Below are 16,561 nucleotides of genomic sequence, written 5' to 3'. Positions count from 1 at the left end.
ATGCCCCCAGTTGAAAGCCCTCGAGCCTTGCAGGCCTCGGATGTTGTCTGGTCTCATTCTCGTTCACCCCAAAGCCCTGCTGAAACCCTCCTGCTGCATCAGGCAGCTCTGCCATGCTCCTTCCACTGCTCAAGCACTTGTCCACCCCGACATCCCCCCAGGACCAGCTCTAATGGCTCCAGCCCATGGTCCCATTTGGCCAACGTCACCCACAACACTTGTGCACTGTGCTATTCATGGCTCTCTAGAAACCTGACAGGTGAGGAGTCCAGCCTCAGCCTGTTCCTCGACAAGGGCACAGCCATGTCCACCTCACAGGGCAGAGAAATGCCTCGGCCAGAGATCCCAGGCTGCCAGTGCACAGGGGCCACTTGGGTGTGGCTCCTAGTCCTGGCACATCTGCTGAGGCAGCTGTCAGAAAGCGGAAAGAGCCATCTCTCTAGAAAAAGGTGTTGGGGCCTCCAGTGGAGGGTAACACCCAAAGGGAATGGGTACCCCCTGCCCCTCCATGCCACACCAGGCCCTTGGCCCCACTGAACTCCATGGCATCAGCAATGGTGGCAGCAGTGGGGCCCTTAGCTGTGGCTGTGCCCTGGGAGGGGCTGACCAGGAGGGTAGAAAAGGAAAGGCAGGAGCCACGTGGGTTCGAGCACAGACAGGACCTCGTGCACTCAGTGGCAGGGCAGGGCCAGGGCACTCGACTGGTAGCCACAGGGTCCTGCACCTGCTTCCTGCAGGATGCTCAGCAAAAGAGAGGAAGGAAAGCCAAAGTCACCCATAATTTTATACCCAGCACTGAATGCTGTTGACATTTTGGAATATTTCCTTAATTATCTTTCCCCCTCTCATATTTTGTTTAACATCCCATTTCTTAGTCCAATAAATCTGTTAAATAAAATTTCTTCAAATATTTAAACACTGCATATTAAACACTTAAACAATAAATTCAATATTTAACAGTTAATTTTTCCAAATATTTAGATAGTTATGAACGTATTTAATCAAGTACTCTTAAGCACTTAATTAAAATCACATCCATAATGAAGGTTTATCAGATGCTCTTAGGTACTTACACCTTTAAGAGCAAACAAAACACACAAATCCCAGTGGTAACAAGACGCGCATCACGTGGTGTCCACACTGCTGGTGCCGCAGACACACGCCCATTCCTTTCTCTTCCTTCCTCTTCCTTGTGTCAGCCTGTGGCCAAGGAGGAGAACGTGACAGGACCAGACGGATGACAGCCAGTGAGGGGGACAGTGGGAGACAGAGACAGAGAGATCAGGGGAGACAGAGACAGGCATGGAGACAGGGAGAGACTGAGACACAGACAGAAACAGAAACAGAGATAGTGAGAGATAAAGGCAGAGATAGGGAGACACAAAGACACAGAGAGAGATGGGTAGACAGTGAGAGAGGGACAGAGACAGGGTGAGACAGGGACAGAAATGGAGGAACAGGAAGAGGGACAGAAATTTTGAGACAGGGAGAGATGAGGGATGGATACGGATAGACAGGAAGAAAGTGAGGGACAGAGGGACAGACAGGGAGAGAAAGAGCAAAAGAGTGAGAGACAGACAGCAAGAGATAGAGAGACAGCAGGAGATACAGAGATAGGGAGAGACAGTGAGAGACAGGTGGACAGAGACAGAGATGGAGAAACAGATACAGAGATGGAGAGATAGAGGGGGCAGAGACATGGAGAGATAGCGAGACAGAGTCAGAGAGAGATAGAAATAGAGAGAGACAGAGACAGAAGCTGGAGAAAGAGGCTCTTTCAAACAATCATCACTTACTTGATCAGAAAACCACAAGCAAACCTCTGTGAGAAGCGCTCCAGGTGGAAGAATCCGAAACTGGAATTTGCGAATTCATAAAGTTTGAGTCAAAACCTCTGGGGTGCCCAGTTTTGGAAGTTTCCACAAATTAAGGAGTTTTACTTCCAGAAACATGACCAGGATCTCACATAGAAGGTCACAAAATAATTGCTTTCAGCTTCCAGCAGGAGGGGAAAGTAGGCATTTAAAATACGCCCATTGAATTCTGTCCTCCTTCACAGGTGCTGCCTTCAAAGGAAACGATTTCTTAAGAGCCTAATAACCAACTGAGATTTTACCGGGGCCAAACCTCCTGGGGCAGGGGAAATGCCCAACTCCATCCCTCTCGAAGCTTCCAGTCCCAAGAAGGGGATAAGGACTGAGAAGCACTTATCAATGTCATAACCCAAAGAGACAGAGTCTTCCTAAAATGAGGACAAATCATGGGTCAATGGAGCGGTCCCCTCACCCCACAGCTCAGCTCTATATCAAAAGCAGAATACGCGTGTGATAACAGCACAACGCAGCTGGGAGGACTGTGCGCCTCTGACTTTACTTAAGAAGTCTCTAAGTGTATGCCAACAGTTTACACAGCTAATGTCTAGAAACACACAAGGTCCTGACACCGAGTCATGAGGAAATGAAAACTCTGAAAATGGAAACCGACCTACAGCTGCAGACTGACCCTGGTTCCAGAGAGAGCAAAGCACATCTTACTTGCGAAGTGTTGCACTTGCACGTTACAGTCTCTTTGGGGGCTACCAGAAGGTCTGAAACAGGCTCTCTTTTCCATTTTGTCTAAGTCAGAAGCCAATCAATACGGAAAATTCATAGAAATTGCTTGAAAATGTTAAGCAAACAAAAAGCCTGGAGCCACCTAGAGAATAAATTATGCTTGACACATACAATAGATCAACTAAAGCCCCAAAGGAAAAGCCAGAGTGAAAATTCATTTCAGTAATGAGGTATTCAACAGCACCCAGGACACTGGGGAACTAAGAGAGCTTTGTGCGTGCTGGGAAATGTGGGGACACTTTTTTTAAAAGACCTGAGAAAACCCTCATTTTTAGCACTGGCTGATTTCCAGGCTTGGTTCAGCAGGAAGTGAAGGCTGTCAGATCTTGAACAGCCTGGGTGCAAATTAAATAAGTCCCTCAGCACAGAGTCATCCACAAAAACTGCAAAAGGTGAGGTTCCTCTGTTTGCTGCTTCTCTTTTTGGAATTTTCATTAGTCTTATACACACACATTCACATATTATGTATGTATTACATAAAGGCATGTACTTTTATGTAATTCTATTTAATATTTTATCTACATTTTATCATTGTTTTCTGTGATAGTGTTAGTTCAACAAAGTACCATCACTGGAATTCAGAGCCACAATTCTGTTTGCTGTTTAAATTTTATACAAATTGAATTACATAGTTGTACATACTTCTGTGTCTGGTTGCTTTTATGCAATATTATATATGAGATAGTCATTCATGTCACTACATATAGGTATAGTTTGTTCATAAAAATGTTTTGTATGTGTATGTTTTTGTTTTTTTTTTAACTGATAAGGGGATTGCAACCTTCAGCACAGTGCGGCCTGCTCCACGCTCAGCCAGTGAGCGCACCGGCCACCCCTATATAGGATCCGAACCCGTGGCCTCAATGCTACCAGTGCCGCACTCTCTCGAGTGAGCCATGGGGCCAGCCCTGTTTTTTTATTGTTGTTTTATACATGGGGTCTTCAAAAATTAATTGAAATATTTGTATTATATTTTAATTTTGTTTTTCTGTGAACTTTTTGAAGTACACTTGTATGTGCATATACGTATAGATAAATATAATTTACCATTTTAAACATTTTTAAGCACACAGTTCAGCCAATAGGTACATTCACATAACTTTAAAGTGTATGGGCCGATCCCGTGGTGCACTCGGGAGAGTGCGGCGCTGGGAGCGCGGCGACGCTCCCGCCGCGGGTTCGGATCCTATATAGGAATGGCCGGTGCACTCACTGGCTGAGTGCCGGTCACGAAAAAGACAAAAAAAAAAAAATAAATAAATAAATAAAAATAAAGTGTATAACATTCTGTATGAATAAAATGATGGCTGCAGAACAGTGTAAATGTACTTAATGCCACTGAACTGTATATTTCAGGTGGTTAAAATAGTAAATTTTATATATTATACACCTTAAAATTATAAAATATTTAATTATGCCTTAATAAAAATGGAAAATTAAAAAACCAAACCGAAAATGAATGTTGATGAGGACACAGGAAGTTTGGAAACCTTGTGCCTGGTGGGAATAACTTTAAGACAGTACAGACTGGAGGCAAAACAGTACAGTAGTTTCTCAAAAAAATGAAAAGTAGAATTTTCTTATGATGCAGCAATTCCATTTCTGCATCTGTGCCCAAGTGATTAAAAGTGTGAACTGGAAGAGATATTTAGACATCAATGTTGATACAGCATTACTCAAATCAGTCAAAGGTAGAAGCAGTCTAAATATCCACAGATGTATACATGAATAAACAAAATGTGATTAACACATACGATGGAATAAGACTTATTTTTAAAAAGAAATTCTAACACGTTACAACATTCATGAACCTTAAGCCCATTATGCCATGTAAAAAAAGTTACAAAAAGACAAATACCATATAATTCTACTTCTATGAGGTACCTAGAGTAGTCAAATGCATAGAGACAGAAAGTAGAATGGTGAAAAAAAAAAAAAAAAAGAAAGAAAGTAGAATGGTGTTTGCAAAGGACAGGAGGAGGAAACATTGGGAGTTACTTTTTAAATAGGTACAGAGTTTCACTTTTGCAAGATGAAAAATGTTCTGAAGATTAATGGTGATGATAATCATACAACAAAGTAAATGCCCTTAATGCCACCAAAATGTACACTTAAAAAGTGACAAAGTGGCAAATTTAATAATGTGTATTTTACCACAGTTTTTAAAAGGTGATGGAGTTTGGATGTCGTCCCCCCCAAACTCAATGGAAATCTGATCCCCAATGTGGCAGTGCTGGAAACTGATTGTGTCATGGGGGTGGATCCCTCATGAATGGATTAATGTTCTCCCTGGGGAGGGGGGATTAATGAGTGAGTTGTCACTCTATTAGTTCCCGTGAGAGCTCGTTGCTTAAAAAGACCCTGGCACCTTCTCTCTCTCTTGTTTCTTCTCTCTCGCTTCCTCCCGCCATGTGATCTGCTTGTACCCGCCAGCTGCCTGCCACTTTTCTGCCATGAGTAGAAGCAGCCTGAGGCCCGTGCCAGATGCAGCTGTCCCAGAATCATAAGCCAAACAATCCTCCTTCCTTTATAAATTACCCAGCCTCAGTTATTTCTGTTATAGCAACACAAAACGGACTAATACAGAAAATTGGTACCAAGGAGTGGGGTGTTGCTATACAGATACTTGAAAGTGTGGATGCAGCTTTGGAACTGGGTAATGGGCAAAGGTTTGAGGAGTTTGGAGGACTTAGAAGAAGAGAAAAGGACAAGGGAAAGTTTGAAATGTTTTAGAGGCTTATGTGGTGGCGAGCAGAATGCTGATAGATATGTGGACAGTAAAGGCCATGTGCATGATGAGGTCTCAGATAGAAATGAGGAACTTGTCGGGAATTGGACAAAAGATCACCCTTGCTACACCATAGCAAGGAACCTGGCTGCACTGTGTCCATGCCCTTGGACTTAGTGGAAGTTGGAACTTAAGAGTTGTGAACCATAGCATTTGGCCAAATGAACCTCTTTCCTTTATAAATTACCCAGTCCCCCGTACTTCTGTTATAGCAGCAAAATGGACTAATACACTGGGTGATCTGGGACTAATCATTTACCTTTTCTGAACCGTAATTTCTTCATCACTAAAAAAACAGAAAGACAAAAAGGGTGACAAGAGTGAAGTTGATGTTTCTAAGGCACCTTCTAGGTCTAAAATTCAAGAGTAGCGTAAAAATACAATGAACTTGCAGAATCTTTGTGATAGGGAGCCACAAAGATGACCCTAATGATCTTTGCCTGTGTTTGTGACCTTCTACAATCCTCTCCCCTGAAGAAAGGCTGGACCTTGTCACTTATCACTTGTGATATTAAGTTACAAAAAGACCGTGATTTCTATCTTGCTCTCTCTTCTCTCCACCCCCACTTTCCTGCCCCATCCCTTTTACATCTCTCTTTCTTGAAGGAAGCCAGCTTTCATGCTGTAAGCTGACTCATGGACAAGCAAAGAACTGAGGGAGACCCTCAGCCAGCAGCCAGCAAAGAACTGAGACTCTCGATCCAACAGTCCAGAAAGGCTGGAATGAACTCCACCAGGAACTGAGTGAGCTTGGAAGCAGATCCTCCTCCAACTGAGCATTCAGATGAAACTACAGAACCAGCCAGCACTTTGGTTACAGTCTTATCAGAGATCTTTGGGCACAGAAACCCAGCTATGCTGCACTCAGAGCCCCGATGGAAAGAAACTGTGAGTATAAATGTGTGTTGCTCTAACCCATTAAGTATTAACTATTGGAATAATTATTTTGCAGCAATATAAAACTACTGCTTCCAAGAAAGATCAATTGTATTTTGAAAGGGCCAAGAATCAGGTCCATGGAAGGGGAACAAGGAGCTGCTCTCTTGAGTGGCTAGAATGGTATGTTTAATTCAACAAGTACCGATAATACCATCATTATAGCCAAGTAAAGTGGTAAAGAAATGCAAAACAATGTTTCTGCCATGAATCAGCTCATAGGCCTTATGCAGACACAAATTAACTTAGTGGATGTGACAGGGACTGGCAGCTATTTACCAAACCCATTTATTTCCTTTTCTTCCTGTGGACGAAGCCAGATACACTTCCCAGCCTCCCCTGCAGGGAGGTGTAGCCACGTTACTGGCTCTGAATACTGGGGAGGGGCTCATACAGACTTGGTCCATTAACAGTCCCAAGTCTTGCCTGCTGCCTGGTGATGCAGATGAGCACAATGACTTTTAAAGTCAGTGTTAAAGATGGTGAGCAACGAGAGGGCAGAAGCACAGGCCCTTGAAATGTCACTCAGAGGAAGGTGACTTGCCTACCAATGATGTCTATTTTGTACTTCATCTGATGAGAAATACACTTCCATTCTCTTAAGCCACTGAGATTTGGGAGATTACCTATTACAAGAGCTAGCATTGCCCTAATATATAAGGCAAAGAACAATACAATGCTATATTTAATAAAAGTGCCACTATGAATATATTTAATGAAGATCCTGAAAGTGGGCTGTAATTGGAAAAATTGCTAGGACATAAGTTTAGTTTTTTATCTTCAAAATTAAACAGTGATGTGATCTTAGACAAGCCACTTAACCTTTCTGGGCTAACCTGTTAATCATCCTTCCTCTCTACAGGTCTACAATTCCATGATGCTAAGTCTCAAATTTGAAGGCTCAGTTGAAAAAAAAAAGCTAAGCGAGTTTAGACTTCTGTCATCATGCAATTTCTGCAGCTGATAAAAATGAAGAATGCTTGGCATCTCCATTGTGTGATGTATCATGTATATTCTTCTATTTAACAGCTTTCATGTTTTTTCATATGTACCTTTCACTAGTCGTCTTCTTAAATAAGGTTTCAGAAACTATACTTTATTCATCTTTGTCTCTCCAAGGCCTAGCACAGTGCCTGGCACATATGAGGATGGAAAGATGTGTGATAGAGTGAGGACGGAACAAATGCCATAAACTTTTCAAAGGTTCAACCGGGAGAGTGAAACAGCGTAAGGGGAAGGGGTTCTCTAAGCAATAAGCTGAGCAGAAGGGGAGTTGGTGGTATTGGCTCTGGGCTACTACACAAGATGCAGCCTGGACATTAACTGTTCTGACTGGCAGCAATTTGTTCTGGGAGTAAAGGGGATGGGTGAGGACATGAGATGGCTTTCTTAGCCATGAAATTGTCTAAAATGCTGTCATTTGCGGAAGTTTCATAGCCTGCCGATGCTGATCAAGTGTAAGAGAAGAGTTTGGGGAACAGAATCCAGTAAATTTTCATGATTTCTCCAACTCTCACTTTTTTCCAAGGTTGATTACTTCCAGTAAGGCAAAGTCGTGGATAAAAGGAATGAGTCTTCAAATATGGATTTATGCTTTGGGGCCTCTTCCTGGTATAAACTGTATCTACTTCCTTGTCTCTGCCATCCTCCTGATCTACACTGCGGCTCTCACCACAAACTCCAGCCTCATTTTCCTGATCCGGGTGGATTCTCGCCTCCACACGCCCATGTATTTCCTGCTCAGACAGCTGGTCTCATGGATCTGACATTAATCTCTAGCACTGTCCCCAAGATGGCAACTGACTTCTTCTCAGGGAGGAGAAGCATCTCATGGGGGGCCTGTGGGACTCAGATTTTCTTGTTCCTGACACTAGGAACCACCAAGTGTATCCTGATCACCCTCATGTCCTATGATCGGTATGTGGCCATCCGCAACCCTGTGAGATATGCCCTCATCATGAACCAGGGGTCTGTCTGCAGATGGCTGCCATCTCCTGGGCTGGGGGCACCCTGACATCACTCGCACACACAGTCTGTGCCATGAATCTCCCCATCCGTGCTTCCAGAGAGATTTCTCATTTCCTCCATGAGGTCACAGCCACCCTGAAGTTGGCCTGTGAGGACATCTCTGCCTATGAGAAGGCTGTGGTGGTGACAAGCATTGTGCTGCTCCTCTTTCCCTTGTCCCTCATCCTGTCCTCTTATACTCTCATCTTCCTTTCTGTCCTCTGCATGAAATCCCCTGAGGGCAGAAACACAGCCCTGGCTACCTGTTCCTCCATCTGACTGTGGTGAGCCTCTACTTTGGTCCAGCCACGATGGTCTGCATGAGGCCTAGTTCTTATCATGGTCCCAAGCTGGACCAGGCTCTTTTCATGCTTGGTGCCATCCTCAGTCCCACGATGATCCCCTCATCTACAGTCTAAGGAACAAGGAGGCGGTGGGTGCTCTGAAAAAGGTGTTGGGGTGCTGCCTAACCTCAAGTTAGACGTATATGATGGATGTTAATCACTACCTCTATTTCCTTTTAATCAGAAGGCTTAGGTGTCAAGGTCTCATTTCTGGTCTTTCTGTACTTGAAATTGCCCTGGGACCATTTGCTCCATGGATTCAGGTCATACATACATAAAACTAGCGAAACACGCTTATCTTCTTTCATGCTTCCTTGAGGATGTTAAGCCCACGGTCTTGGACTGTGGGCCTCCAGACCTCAAGTACTCCAGGGATGACGACGACGATGACGGTGATGATGATGGTGACGGAGACGGTGGTAGAGATGGAGCTGTTCTTCTCATTGTTGGTAGTGGTGGTGAGAGAGGTGGTGGAAGTAGTGATGGTGACGATGACGAAGTTTCATCAAGAAAGGAAACTGAATCAACAATGCTTTATTCAACCACAAAGTGATGCGTATCAAGTTCAGCACTTGAAAGAGGCCAGCCACCCCTGAAGGTCCAGAAATCCTCCAGCTTCTAAAATCTCCTCAAGTGAAGATAAAAACTGAAGAGTTCTTGGTTTTCAGTCTTTAAAATGAAGGGGTTAGATTAGATTATACCTAAGGTCTTTTATAGACCTGAACAAAGAGCCAATTCAATTATTTTATATTTTAAATACTGTTCTGCTACTTAAAATTTTCATTATTTTATGAAACTGTCCCCATTACTAAAAAGGTTATATATTAAGGCATTTTTAGTTTCAACTCTTTATTTTTAATGATGTACAATTATATTGAACTCAATGGAAATGGGCAGTTATCTGCAGATTTATACCACCAGAATATGAATATTACTTACATCTCTTTTACCTTTCTGCCTTGTAGTATTGCAGGAATAAACATTCACATTTCAGCAGAGAAGAAAATAAAGTGAATATAGCTGAATCCTTAAATGTGGAAACATTACTTTCCTAACATCTGACGGTATGAGCATAAATGAACTACAGCTGAATCTAAGGTTTACTATATGAACCTAATAGTTTACTTGTACACCAATCACAATTTAATTGACCTGGTTGGGTGATTCAAAATTATTTAAATAATGTAAAATTTTTTAGACAGTCATTAAAAAGTCAAAAGTGAAAGCGAAGAATAAGAAATGTAACTTGGCTAAGAATAAAAAGGCTAGGAATTAGAAGATGTATCCATAAAGCCACCCCCAAGTACCAAAAAAAAAAAACCCTCAATTAATTTTAAATTTAAAATATGTTGGGAGTTTTTATATGAAAGAAATGTTTTGACCTACAAAAGGTAAATGTAACAAAACAAAGTATTAAGACATTCTCATATAAGTGATTAATATAAATTTTATCTGTTCAAGGAAAAAAATGTGTGTGCCAAATGAGGTGTTATGGCAGCGAGGGCTGGGGAGAAGTATAAGCTAGGGGGTCTTTTCGACAGTGATTCAGTGGATAAAGCAAGGACATGTGATTTACTCCATAAGCATTTACTCAGGTATCAGCTGTCAGATTTGAACATTTTAAAAAAAATTTGGACATGATTGTACGTGTAGGGTACAGAATTGAATATCAATACCAGTGTGCAATACATGACATTCAAATTAGGGTAATTAGTATATTCATCATCATACAATGTAATCGATTTCCACGTCCCTTTACCATTTCCTCACTTTCCCTACTCCCTCTCCCTCTTTCCCACCACTGCCAACCTCAGTTCTCTTCTCTTCTCTTAAAACGTTCAACATATTATTGTGACTGCTGTATTCTTTTTTTACTTGTTCATTTATTTATTTATTTTTATTAGCTCCCATACAGAAGTGAGAACATGCAGTTTTTCTCTTTTTGTGCCTGGCTTATTTCACTTAACATTATTTTCTCTAGTCCATCAATGTTGCTGCAAACGGCAGTATTTTATTCTTTTTCATGGCAGAGTAGTATTTCATTGTATAAATATACCACATTTTCCTTATCCACTCATTTAATGGTGGGCATTTAGGTTGGTTCCAACTCTTGGCTATTGTAAATAGAGCTGCAATAAACGTGGGAATGCAGGTGCCCCTTCAACATAATGATTTCCATTCCTTTGGGAATTGGGTCAGTGGGATTGCTGGGTCATATCACAGATCTATCTGTAGTTGTTTGAGGAACCTCCATACCATTTTCCATAATGGCCATACCATTTTACAATCCCACCCACAGCATGGGACATCCATGCCAGCATTTGGTATTCTCTGTCTTTTTGATTATAGCCAGTCCAGCTGGAGTGAGTTGATACTTCCATGTGGTTTTGATTTGCATTTCCCTGATGCTGAGTGACGTTGAACATTTTTTCATGTGTCTGTGGGCCATTTGTATATCTTCCTTTGAGAAATGCCTATTCAGATCCTTTGCCCAGTTTTTAATTGGGTTACTTATTTTTTTACTGTTAAATCGTTTGAGTTCGTTGTGTATTCTGGATATTAATCCTTTGTTGGATGCATATTTTGCAAATATTTTCTCCTACTCTGTTGGTTGTCTTTTCACTCTGTTGTTTCTTTTGCTGTGCAGAAACTTTTTAGTTTGATTTAATCCCATTTGTCAATTTTTCCTTTTGTTGCCTTGGCTTTGGAGGTCGTATTCATAAAGTCTTCACCCAGTCCTACTTCCTGAAGTGTTTCCCCTGTCTTCTTTTAGGCATTTTATAGTATCAGGGTATATATTTAATTATTTATTCCATTTTGAGAGGTTTGAGCATTTCTATTTCTGACAGTAAGGCTGAGTGCCCTGCACTTCAGTTGTATTTCTAATATAACCATTCTATAACATAAAATTAAACAAGGGGGGAGGGAAGTCTACAAATGCCCCACCCAGCAGGTTAAAAACATACTTAATGAGCCAGGTTAGCATTGCATTTCAATTTGTTTCAGTGAAGTGATACCACAGTTTTGGGAAGGCCTATAACAATGCCTATTATGTCTCAATAACTACCTAAATTACTTTGTCCCATCCCAACAAACAATATGGCCAGCTGTCTTCCACAACTGGGATGGAGAAGTTGTAGTTGAACAGGACTTGAGCTGAAAAAGCAAGTGAGATCTATAGGTCTTACTTGCTTTCTAGAGTCTAGTTCCTCCAAGCAAGAACAAAATGAGGCTTTAATGTATTGACTTATTTTTAAGAAAATAAAAGAGAAAAACTTGGAAAATAAAATCACCAAAGCTCTCATTTATTCATTCACTCTTGCCAGTGTCACACCTCTTGTTAACAGGGCTGTCTCGTGAATGGGAAGCATAAGCAACTCAAGTCTGCAGTTGGGAAAGACAAGGCAATCCAGAGCCCATGAAGAGTCCACTGCTCTCTCCATGGAGATCAAAGTCATGTTGGAGAAACCACTTCTCTCTACTCTAATTGGAGATTGTTCTCTCAGTTATCTAGTGCAACCCCATTCCCTAAAGTTCTGAAAAAAGATGCTTCAAAAGATAAAATATAGAACATTAGGTAAAGACCTGTGACAGACTGAGGGTAAGGTAGAACGACTACCCGACTCTTAGATTGGATTATCTCTGGAGGGAAAACCACTGACAGTCTCTAATACAAGCTTAAGCCTCACTGACACAGAAGTTACTCTGCAGATAACTGAAATTGCCACTTGTCCCTTATTACTCTTTTCCTCTAAAATGAGCAAGTAGAAAACCAGCATCCCCATTATCAAACCACATCTCATCACTGAAGATAGTAATTAAGTCACCCCTAAATCTCATTCTAACCCCACAACTTCAGTTCCTTTCTTTCTTTCTTCCATATATGATTGACTCCACCTCTGAAGCCATTTTTATGATTTAACCATATGTTTTTAAAGTGTGATTACAACATCCCCATTTGATTGCCTTGGCTTGGGCTCCCATTATTATTCCTGCAGGATGTGAAGATTCTAGACATATTTTCAGCCCATTTCCCCTTTGTCCTGACTGGCAGGAAACCGTGCTCCTCGCCTATGTGGGGTCAGCCAGATCAGACACAATCTCAGGCCAGACTGCAATAAGTCCTTCTCAGTCTTTTAAAAAAGTGCTGTGCAACCACCTCGTCTAGTGATGAGAAAATCCTGGTCTCTGTGTAATTGTAACAACATTGCACTGAAGATTCTTGAGGATTTACAGCTAAGGGAATTTGAAAAGCCAGAAACAGTGCCTAGATAGCTTTCTCAGTCTCAAAGAAGGAAAACCTACGAGAAGCCCCAAGTCAAAGCAAGAAGTCCGCCTCCTACAGCCTGTGAGCGCCGCTTCCTCCCTCCTCTGTGCGAGTGCGTCCCTCTCTACTTGCTTCCTCTTTGTACCATCTTCCAACACCTCAAAGTGTGATTCCTCCTCCATGCCAGTCCTCCTTTGTTCTGTCTCCCCGAATCCTTTTCCTCTCCACCTGCTTATTTCTCTCGTTAGCCCTTCCCAATTCTTCAGCCATGTGCATCTCTTTCATTATCCTTTCCAAATGTCTTCCATTTTCCCCCTGCTACTCCCATTTCACTTGTTTTAAAGTGTTGCAAACAGAACATTTTTTAAATGTTTATATTCATTGAATAAAGCTTCATATTTTTTATTCACTTTTTTAAAGCAAATAATTGGCCTTTCTAGAAAAAATAATTGGGTGTTTTAGTTTGGGATTTGTTATCAGTTTTTTATCTGTCATTTAGCAGATAAAAAATTCATTTTTCATGCCAAATATTAATTCATTCCTATGTCAACAGTTAAGAATATATGAGTAGACAAACAGGAGTGACATCAGCAAGATGGTAGAATGGGGCTTTCCAGCGCTCCTCTCTTCACAGAATTATCAATTTGAACGACTGTCTATGTGTGAAAATAATTTTGCTAGAGCTAAGGAAAGCAGGTGAGACATTACAGTGCCAGGGTGTAGCACAGAAATAAAAGAAAAGACACACTGAAGAGGGTAGGAAGGACAGTTTCACATTATTTTTGCCACCTTTCCTCAAGCCCAAGCAGCACAACAGAGAGAGATGCCCTCCTTGTGGGGGAAGGAGAGCAAAGTGAGCACCTGGATTTGCCATAGACCCCAGCACCATATTCGCCCCAGTTAAGCCCAGCTCTAGGCTTGTCCCATTGTCAGGCCAGTCCCCATGGTCCCAGGTTCCAGGCTGGCCCCACGTCCCCAGGTTTCAGGCTCACTCCACTGCTAGTCTGGTCCCTGCAGCAGCCTCAGACTCGAGGCCTCTAAGGCTCACCCCACTGCCAGGCTGGCCCCCTGCGGCCAGGCTCCAGGAACTTTTCGGTGGACCCAGCCTACAAGTCAGCCCCCACAGACTCTAGAACAAGGCCCCTCACTGCAGGCCTAACACAGTAACAGGTCAGCCTCTATGGACCCAGGTGCCAGGCCCATCTCAGCACCAGGTTGGCCTCCCAGTGGAGCCAGGCACCAGGTTATAAATCACAACCCTACAGCTAACATACCCAACAGTGAAAAAGCTGAAAGCTATTCATTAAGATCAAGAACAGGACAAGGATATGCACTTTAACCACTTCTATTCCACACAGCACTGGAAGTCCTAACCAGAGCAAAGGCAAGAGAAAGAAATAAACGGTATCCAAATCGGTAAGGAAGTAAGATTGTCTCTGTTTGCAAATGACATGATCTTACACATAGAATAACCCTAGACTCCTCCAAAAAGCTGTTAGATAAATTCACACACACACACACACACACACACACACACACACACAAAAAAAAAAAAAAAAAAAAAAAAAAAAAACCGGGGGGGGGGAGAAGATATAACAACCACAATTACTTGAAGTTGATACGACAAGCAAACAGAAAGGACATTGTTGGGGGGGAGGGGGAGAAGGGAGGGAGGTTTTGGTGATGGGAAGCAATAATCAGCCACAATGTATATCGACAAAATAAAATTAAAACAAACAAAAAAAAACCCAAAAAGCTGTTAGAAATCATAAATGATTCACACAAAAATCAGTAGAATTTCTATACACTAACAACCAAATCCTCAAAAAAAGGAATCAAATAAACAATCCCTTTTACAAAAGCATACAAAAATAAAATGAGTATTGGGTTTGTCTCATGTTTCTTCATGCCTCCGGTTGTGTATTGGGGCAGGAAAACCACTTCGCACCATGCTGAGTGTGAGTGGCAGGGAAAGACACATGATGTCAGTATCTCATGACAGGCGGTGGTCACTGAGTGCTTGGTTGACGTGGTGTCTGCCTGATTCTCCCACTGAGTTCGTCTTTTCCATCTGTAACTGACGGCTATCTTGTGAAGAGATGCTTCCCCTACTAAGTGCGGCATCCACTGGTAGTTCGACTGTAAAACATACTGTGCTGTTTGCCAGAAAGCAGTATTTTGTTTCCATCTTTCTTTCTACATTTATGAGTTGGGATTCCATGGTAAGGAGGATCAGTCCCTTCTCCCCCTTTTATTATATCTCTATGAACTGAACATTTGCTTTATCCTATGGGTATAAACGATTTCTAAGATTTTGGACCGACCTTATTAAATTGGCTTCAGAAAGACTGTCCAGACTTGTACTCCCTCGGGAACTGCATGAGTCGGCCCCCTTTCCACACCCACACCACCAGTAATTACTTATAAAAGCAAATGCATTTGATGAAAAAAGGATATCCAGGCATCGCTTTTCTTTGCATTTTATTGCTACTAGAGTCTCAAATATCTTCACTGCTCATTTTTCGTCTTCCATCATTTGTCTTTTTATATAGCATTGCATGTTGCTCTCATCATCTAGGTGTTTATCTTTATTCACTGAAGATATTACAAATGAAATAATTTGAAATATATTTTCCCAATTCTCTGCACTTTAATTTTCATAATGAATGTAAACTTTACAGTTTTATAGTTGTCTATTGATGCATTTCTTATTTGTGCTGTTGTAAAAAAAACTTCTTTCCCAAAACATTCTCTCAGATTTCTGATACATCCCAGTTCTACATGTATTTCATTGTCCAATATAAAAATGTTTCCTTGTTTCAATACATTCCCCCTAAGTTCAGAAATTTATAAAGCTGAAATTTAAATAAGTGAGGAAATACATACAGGGCACCTCAAAAAGTTCACAGAAAGATTGGTAGCATCTTTCCATTCCATTTTTCCATGAACTTTTTAAAGTACCCCTGTATAACTTTTAATAAACTATGCTGACCACCTATTTGGGAAAAAAAATAGATATCTGCTATTTATAAAAATGGACTCCACATGGATATATGTATATTAAGGGAAGTATTTTTATCAAGAAAATATGGACTGTGCAACTGTAGCCTTCTGCATAAGTACAATGCAGATTATCTATCCCCGGACAGTTTAATACCTTAGACTAACATGAAATAAACATGATTAAGAAATCCTTCATCATACTGATGTGACATTTACATACTATGCCTATATTTTAAGGTTATAAACCATGGCATACAATGGTAAAACCTTTTTACTGTTCATGCAAGTTTTTCTTGAATTATCCTTACAAGGACTCAAATATAGCCCAAAGCAAAATTTTTATTTGAATAAAAAGGGGTCCATAAGTTTAAATACAGTATAAAATACAGATCTGCAAACACTTAAGATTACTTAAAGTGTTTACATATAGACATAAGAGAACACAATAAAAAAGATCATTGTAATAGGGTAGGAAGAAAATACAGAACCAAATCATCAGAGATTCAGGTCTTTTTCCAAAACAAATAGAACAAAGTGATCGACTGCTGTATGTTATTAGCTATAAATATCTCATCACAAACAAAAGCCAGCGCAGCTTGTGGTG

General features: G+C 41.3%; 1 pseudogene; it reads left to right on the top strand.

Moving 5' to 3' along the window:
- On the top strand, positions 1 to 9,240 carry LOC134376114 (olfactory receptor 2V1-like; annotated as a pseudogene).
- The last annotated feature ends 7,321 nt before the right edge of the window (positions 9,241 to 16,561 follow it).

This window comes from Cynocephalus volans, chromosome 4 (genome assembly GCF_027409185.1).
Source record: "Cynocephalus volans isolate mCynVol1 chromosome 4, mCynVol1.pri, whole genome shotgun sequence".
Classification (NCBI taxonomy): Eukaryota; Metazoa; Chordata; class Mammalia; order Dermoptera; family Cynocephalidae; genus Cynocephalus; species Cynocephalus volans.
The sequence above is the reverse complement of the archived record's forward strand: the minus strand, read 5'-3'. Positions and strand labels throughout refer to the sequence as shown.